Source organism: Theobroma cacao, chromosome 3 (assembly GCF_000208745.1).
Source record: "Theobroma cacao cultivar B97-61/B2 chromosome 3, Criollo_cocoa_genome_V2, whole genome shotgun sequence".
Taxonomy (NCBI): Eukaryota; Viridiplantae; Streptophyta; class Magnoliopsida; order Malvales; family Malvaceae; genus Theobroma; species Theobroma cacao.
Window position 1 is genome coordinate 3,412,515 of NC_030852.1, and position 9,054 is coordinate 3,421,568.

Consider the following 9,054-nt stretch of genomic DNA (forward strand, 5'->3'; position numbering starts at 1 on the left):
TTTTTCCCATTACCTAGCCTTAGCTGAATTTTCAAGTCAATGGTGAGGAAGAATGTGATGTTATTTTAGGTTATTTGATTATGAAATCATGGTTTTTGATATGGAAATTAATGAATTATGGAAAGAAAATCAAGTAGGAAAATTGTGACAATGATGCACCATTTTGGCCGAATTTTTACAAGAAGGAATATGAATGTGGCTTTGTTGATTTTTGGGTTTTTTGGCTGGACATTGGTGATTTGAAGCATTAGAAAAAGAAAGGGGATCAATTGGAGCTAAATTGGATCGTATTTCAATTTATCGGGTAAAAGACCGAAATAGGTCAATACGGTGTTTAGACAAAATTTAGACCTTTTGCATTCCATATCGTGCATTAGTATTCTAAATTAATTTTATTTCAATTTAGTACCAATGTGGTGAATTTCTCGATTTTGTATTGTGTCAAGGTGGTGAGTGCTCCGATAAAGGCAAGATAATTGGATCCGAGGACCAGTAGTCTGAGTATTTCGAAAATCCTCACTCTGAACATTGTGAGTAACCTTACCATCAGTTTTATTATCTTAAGTATGTTTTTAATCGGTTTTGGTGAAATTTTATGAAAATGAGTTTAAATGGTAAGTGTTAGGTTTATAAACAAAATGAGTTTAAATAAAAAAATATTTTATAAATTGTCTTGAAATTGAATAATGATTTTGAAAAATAGAGTAATTGGAGACCACTTATTATGCTGTAAAAATTTATGATTTGAATCGAATGGCTTATGACAATATTTGCATGAATGGCTGAATTGATATTTGTGTTAAAATTTATGAAATGTGTATTTAGCCTTGAAAGGCTGTGAATTACAATAACTACCTTATCATGTTATTGAATTTTATTGTATGGTGGGTTTAGCTTGCTGCAGTGGGTGGATTCTATGGACCAGCCTATTAGAGGGGCACAGAATCCGGATATATATATGTACCTCGGTCGGAGAGGCGCGTAGGGTATCTCCTGAGGTATGGATAGAGTTCACGTCACATCGAACCACCTCGTGATGATGAACTCCGCTAACGCTAAGGAACGACTGTGTTTTTCTCAAACTAAAAATATGTTTTACGTGTGTACGAAATTTTAACAGCCTTGGCGGGCTCGAATGTACGCCTTTGATCAAGGTGTCATCGAGTACTATTTGATGGTATGAGCCAAATGTTTATGGAAGTCATAAGCCTTAATGAGAAATTAAATGAAATACAACCGTTTGCATGGGTTGGGATAAATTTTCAAATTGGGAAATACATAAAATGATTGGATATTTTAATTGTCTCCTTTTACTAGGCTTTAGCTGATTTAAATGGTGTTTGTTTGCTCACTGGAATTTTATAATCTCTTCACCCTTCTTTCCACCCATTTCAGGTTCAGAGTAGGCTGCAGATAGCTAGTTCCATCGGGAATTTCCATTGGATTAATGTCCTTCACACTGTAGGTTCACAGTTTCTTTAATTCTAGTTATTGTGGGCCCACTTGATTATTGTAAATTTAATAGTTTATTGTGCTACAATGTGATGAATTTATTTTGTTTTTACGTTACAAAATGGATCTTCGCATAACTCCAAAATTTCTGTTTATAAGAAAATAAAATATTTTATTGAATATTTCGTTTTATCTTCTTATTATATTCAAATAATTATAATTTCATTTTAAATAAAGGTTTCAGATGCCTAAACTTATTTTTAATTTTGAATTATGCGATTAGTACGTGTTTACTACATTTTTAACTAGTTTCAAAATTTTTAGTGAAAAATGACCAAAATGCCCCTGTGAGACAAAAATTTTTATTTTATCAGTTTTAAGTTAGAAATAGCTCAAAATCCTTTAGAACATAATATTTGGCAATAGTTACTCATCGGGAAAAATGAAAAACTGATATTAAGCCTTGCGGGGTTTCGATTGGCATTTCGAGAAATGAGTGCCTATCGGGGCATTGCGGCGGTTGTCACGGGCTCGAGGGGAGTTCCGGGTCGTGACATTTTGCATCCTTGAGATTATAATAATTTCAATGATATATAACTTGAACAAGCATACCTTGTGTTGAAAATGCCATTATATCTTGTTCTTGTTACAAATGATTGCTTGAATAACCTCAAGGGCATTTTTATCCATATGCTGAAAAGTTGTAGAAAATGCTAAGTTTGATGCTTATTATGCTTAAACATTGTTTAAATACTTGTTATACATGTTGTAAGTCATAATCACGCATCATGATGTAAATTGAATATGTTTGAGCATATTAAAGGCATGATTCTTCAAATGAGCATTTCAACTTTTTAGCACTCATGAACAATGAGCAATAAAAGCCAAAATTTGAGTTCACATGTTTTTCTTGAAGAATCTTTGATCATATATGTCTAAAATGATGTTTTAACATGGTTGAAGTGAAATTCTAAATTGTTCTCACACTAATCCATGTTTTGAGTTCATTATACCTTGGAACATTGCATGTTTTGTACCTTTTTCTAGCTTTTCAATGTGCAGGAATCTAGCACAATTGACTCTTTAGCATAGCTAGTCGACTATTGAAGAACAAAATGCAAATGCTGCTAGAATGATAAAAAGTGGACCCAAGGGATAAGTAGTCAACTCTTAAGTGCTTTAAAGCAAAAATGGATAGGTTTTGTGCTCTAAAATATCTTTTTACTTTGCTTCTTGTCCATTACAATATTCTCTTCTCTGAATTTCCTTTTCAAAGATGATTCTTGACTCTTAAAAACTTGCATTGTGAATACTCTCATGATCATTTGGTGCAAGTACATGTTCTTGAAATTGCAAAACTTGCTGAAAAATGGGAAATCCTTTTTGATGACATAAATCTATCTATTCCCAAGCATGACACTCATATTGATTCCATAAATTGTCATGTATTTACAATGACAAAATATAAATATGAGAAATTGTTTATCAATGCTTGAATTTGTTAATCCTATTGGATTTTCATGTGCATATATTGAAAATATCTTCTCATGAAAATTGAAATGTTCAAATGCTAATCTAGGAACAATTCTTGAAATATATTTTACGTTTGTGCTCAAATGATTGTTTTAAAATTGATTTCTTGATTATGCATACTTATTTGATTAGGATGAACTCATTGAACTTAATGAAAATATTCTTGATTCATCTACTATATTGGTCAAGACACATGCTTTCATGATTTTTCATTTTGCTTGACCTTAAGGTTTGAAGTTTAAAATTGACTTGAGCTATACATTTGACTTGCTTGACCTTAAGGATTTTGCTTATCAAGTTTGATCATGGCATATATAGTGAGTTGACATAGTTAAAATTCATTTTGAATATGCATTTAAATGTTAACTACGTTTTCATTGAGCCTTAATGTTTACATGATCTAAAGATTTTGTGTGCATCCAACTTTAGCTTATAGGTCACCATAAACAACTTGACATGTCAAATAAAATATGGCCTATCGCTTTAGTTAGCAATGAATGCCTAATGTGCTTTGATTAAATATCTCTTTCTTGAATCTTGATAATTGATATTCATTGATGATTAAATGTTCACTTTGAATATATTCATGAGTTGAGTGCTTTACTTTCAATATTCTATAACAATTGATATCACTCATGAATCATGAATTATTGAGAAATTGCATGTACCTTGAACTTCAATGGTTGCATATTTTTTCAATAGGTATATGTCTATATTGAACTCATGCTTGAATTTTGATGAACAAAATTGGAATCATTATTAAGGAAGATAGCCATGTTATCTCTTGTAACCATCATAACTTTCATACATGATTGCAATAAATGCAAAATGCTTTAGTCATGCTTCGTTAATAATGATATGCCTTTTGTGAAAGTTCTCCTTGAATTGACAATTTCATATATAATATGGAGAATACATCTTGCAATGGTTGCTTCAAAATGACTTGGATGAATGAACATTTGAAAATAATTTGGAAGAATACTCACTAAAAATGCTTGATGATGATATTTTTTAATTTCTCCTTGAGCTGCTATTTTTAGGGAATTTCCTAGAAATGCTTGATTGATATACTGCTTGGCTTATTGCTTTTGAGAATGAATAATGAATGCTTGATGATGATTGATAATTCTTGATGATAATTGAGAATGTGCTTGAAGACTAATGATTCGTTAGACATGCCTAGGAACTACTTTGCAAATGCTTCTTGAAAATATGAGTATGTGATGCATTTGTTGAACATCTATTCAAATGCTCATACTTTTTTGGTTCCATGAATACTTGAGTATTAGGGAAATAAATTGAATATCCATTTGAATGCTCATTTATTCTACGGTCATGATTTCTTTCCTAATATTTAATCTTTTGAAGATCTCTAACAATTTGTGTTGAGCTTATGATTTTTTAAAGGGGACTCAATCATTGTCCTTGATATCATAAGGAATTAAGATCTTCAACAACAAGGCTTGGTGAGAATTCAACATTTGGTGTTTTTCGCTATCGGTAACATCTTTCTAAACACCAAAATAGATATTGTGCCTTTCATTGCTTCTCATTTAAACTTGAATGTTGAAATGCATAATTGGTATCAAGCCTTAAGTTTTCTCAATTAGTGTCTAGCTTAAAATTAGCATCAACCTTTATAATTGTCTTTCTTCTCTTGAGCTTTAAATTTAATCATATCTTTCTTAAATATTTTGAGCCTTGAAGTTGATATGCTTGGAATGCTTAATGATAAGGGAAGTCTTTACTAGTGCTTTACCAATTGATATAATGAGCTTTAAAAAGATTCCATCTTTCATAATTGATATTGTGCTTTTACAAAAGGGGAGATTTTACTTATATCTATCAATTGGTATATTGAGCTTTAACACTTGGTATTGGAGTTCAAACATGGCTTATGTGCTTATTGAATTTCTTTATCTTTCTTGAACTTCATAAATGTTATGTCCACATTTTGCTTATAGGGATATATACATGTGGCTGATTCTCTTGATGAATTAATACTTGAATGTGCTTAATGAGTATATTTCTTAATTACTTGGTTGAGGATATTAAGTGCATATGTATGATGACTTAGAGACTTTATGGTTACATATCCATGGCCTTACTGCTTATATTCATAATGGATTTTTGCTAACCATTATTTCTTGAGCTTAAGTGTTTAATGCTCACTTTATTTGCTCTTTTTGATATAACAAAAAAGGGGAGAAAGTTTAGGAGCAAATTTAATTTTATACATATGTTGAGAGGAAGATTTTAAAATCATTTCAAATGCAAATTGTGCTCATAGTTTTGTCATATCAAAAAGGGGGAGTATGGTGGAATCCTAAAGGGAGAAGGAATCAAAAAATAATAATAAAAAAAATGTTAGGGTGGAGGAATCAGGAGCAGGAACTTAAGGAAGATAGGAAGCAAAATAGTCCAAGGGTAATTTCGAAACATCTTTTTTATTAACTGCTATTTGTGCTATGATGGCACTTGAACACTTGGTTTTAATCTTGTTATCTATATGGTTGTTTAACAAATGGATGTTGGTATGATTATTTGACTATTGAAAATTGAAGTTTGCTGATATTTTGCTATCCTTGGTATTTCTTCTATTGTTGACAAAATCTGCTGATAATTGATTTTTGTTGTGCCATTGTGAATAATTTCTGTTTGAAAATAGATATAGATGGTGTATATAATATATCAATTGAAACATGAATAATGTATACACAATCTGAAATCAATAAGCTGATTGATAGTTGCTGAAACTTTGATGAAAATTTGACAACACTTACTGTTGAAAATTTAATGACAAATCTGTTAGTACTTACTTGTTGCAAATCACTCTACATTGATGCACATATGTATACTTTAAATGTACAATGTCATTTTCTATGTGACAAGAATAAAATTGGCTGAAACAAAATAAGCACAATATGCACACACTAAGGGGGAGCTTATACTTAGGGGGAGCAATCCTCATTTTCTGCAAAAAACTAAAAAGAATTAAAAAGACACTATGTTGTTAATCAAGGAATGTTTTGTCATCATCAAAAAGAGGGAGATTGTTGGCTCCATTACTTTTTGATGACAATAAAACATTCCCATTTATTTGTGTCCAATTCCTCGACTTAAATGTGCAGGAAATTAATACATGAAATTAATTTCTTAAATCTTCAAAGAGTATTTTTGAAAGAAAAAGAGAGATAAAATCAACAAGATATAACTGAATAATAAGGAGGAAGCTTGTTGGTTTAACAAGGAAGAACATTGGTTGACCAAATTTCAAATTGGAGAAATGGCAGGCTGAAGAGTTTGAGAAACAGAACCAACTTAGTCAACCAAGTCAGTCAACTAAGTGCCCTCTGCCAGAATCTGCAAACCAGAAACATAATCAACTTAGTCAACCAAGTTAGTTGACTAAGAGCTCTCTGTCTACAATTTGACCCAAAACACTACAAGACAGATTAACGGTGAGAACTCATCCTCAATTGTTTCCAACGGATATAAATTGCCAAATTGCCATCAGAGTTGTATCTCCAAGTATAAAAGGGTCTTCCAACAATGAGAAACAAGTTTTGAGAAGTTTTGGAAGAGATTTGAGCAATTAAGAGCTGATAAACCAAAAAATTTTCTCTTCACCTCACTGTACTTAAACGCCCATTCTTTGTACTTGTATTTTGCACTCAACCTTATACCATTTAGATGAACTTGTGATCATAGGTACTTTCTTTTACTTCTCTTATTGTATTCTTAGAGTGAGGGAGTCACTTTAAGTGGTTGTTTCAAGCAAGGTTTGCTTGAATGTGTTAAGGTTTTAACTTAGCCTTGAAAAGTTAGTTGTTGGGTTTTGGTTGATCCCGTGAAAAACCATTGTTGCAGGTTGTGGTTGACCTTAGAAAAACCACTTTGGGTTTTAGTTTAGCTCGTGAAAAACTAGTGTAAAAGGTTGTGGTTGAGCCTTGAAAAATCACTTTGGGTTTTAGTTTAGCCTGTGAAAAACTAGTGTAAAAGGTTGTGGTTGAGCCTTGAAAAACCACTTTGGGTTTTGGTTGATCCCGTGAAAAACCATTGCTAAAGGTTGTGGCTGAGCCTGCGAAAAGCCATTGTAAAAGCTTGGTGGAAGCTTGTGAATTCCACCATTTTTAGTGATTTGGTTTGGAAAATCCTTGGTTGAACAATCAAAGTAGTGGATGTAGGTTTTGGACCGAACCACTATAAATTGTTGTGCATTGTATACTCTGTTTTTATTTTCTTTGCTTTGAAAATTAGTTCTTCATTTTATCAATAGCCGATTTGTGCTATTCACTCCCCTTCTAGCACATATTATCGGGACCAACAGGAATAATTGAAGGCATTAACCTTTCTCAATGTTAAGACTATGTACAAAAATAAATATCGCATGTTTCTAATATTGTAGGCTACATAATAGCGTATGGGGATAAAATGAATGAATCAATGTTGAGAAGTTTAGCAATGAGCGAAATAATAAAATGGTGATTAAGTATACATAAGTAAGTATTATATGTGATCGAAATCGCTATGATTGAGATGGAGTTATGGTTCAAACTTAATGATGGTAATAGAGACATGCTTGAAGTCTCAATATAAGAGATCTTGATTGTGAAGGGTACTGTTGATCTGATTCTAAAGGATGATAACAGACATAAGTGAAGCATTCTAGTAGAACTGGAGGTAAACAAGGTGAATGAATGACTGAAGGTTTGACAAGAATCGAAATAAAGATATGTTTGAGGTTACTGACAAAATTAAAGGCATACTTGGGATCTTAGTGATAAGAAATAATAATTGAAGACAGTACCATGGTTTTGACTCAAGGATGATAATAGATATAAGTTATGTACCCTGACCTCGTAAAGTGTTCTAGTCAAATTGAAGATAATGAGGTGCGTAAATCAAAATTCCCTATGAAGAAGGAAATGGAATATGATCATTGAGTAAGGTTAATAATCTGATGTTAAAGAAAATTCGAGGATGAATTCTATTTAAGTGGGGGAGAGTGTAATACCCCGTACTTTGATATGCTGACTAATAAAGCTTATTGGATGCCAATTGAGGTTAATTATAATGTTCAGAAATGATGAAAGATGAAAGGAATAGTTTGGGATAAAATATTTTGCACACGAGAAAATAATAATAAAATAATGATATTTTTATCGGAGAAGAATTTACAAGATAAAAAGTGATTCGGAAGTGAATTAATGTATAATAAGGTATTTTGGGTACCAAGGAGACAAAAGAAGACAAGAGGAAATTTTTGGAATAAAATAATATTTTATTAATAAAAAAATTTAAAATATTAATATTTTATTCAGTGTTAGAATTTTCCATGAATGAGGAGTATATGGTCAATCTAAGTGGGGGAGAAGAAAAATGAGAAAATTTTGGAGAAAAAATGACGTTAATGGGACCGCGTGTCTTTTTTAAGTAAAGATAACATGAGTAAATAAATATTTTAAATATTATAGGGACATCGCGTTGGAGTACAAACTTCATACTTTGTTTGTACATGTGTAGAAGAAGGTAATAGAAGAAAATTGGAGTTAAATGAGTGTTGGGAGGACTAAATTAAAATTGAAGGAAACAAAAAAGGATAAAACGATAATTTTATGTGAAGTTTGGTCAAAGCTTCCAAAGGAAGCTTTGACTCTAATTTTTTTAGGCCAAGACTAACCTTATCCTTTCCCCCGGCAGATTTTTCTTCTTCTTCATCCATGCTCCACGCCATTGTCGAAGCTTCCATGCCATTTTCTCTTTATCCACCATGAAATCAAGTTTTCTTCACTTTCCTTTCCATGTTTTCTTTTCTTTTCTTCTCCAAACTTCTTGGGCACTAAATTGACAGCCTTTAACCTCAATTTCTAGCACATATAAACCCTAGGAGGAGAAGAAAGAAAAAGAGAGAAAGGAAGAAAAAGCTTGGTTTTGGTGATTCAAGCAAGGAACAATAAGAATTCTTGTTTTTGGCTTGAGTAGTCTTTGGAAATGAGTTAGTGACTTAGAGAAATGTCTTGTGGCAGTAAAGATTGGCTTGATTATAGAAAATTGATAACATGTAAG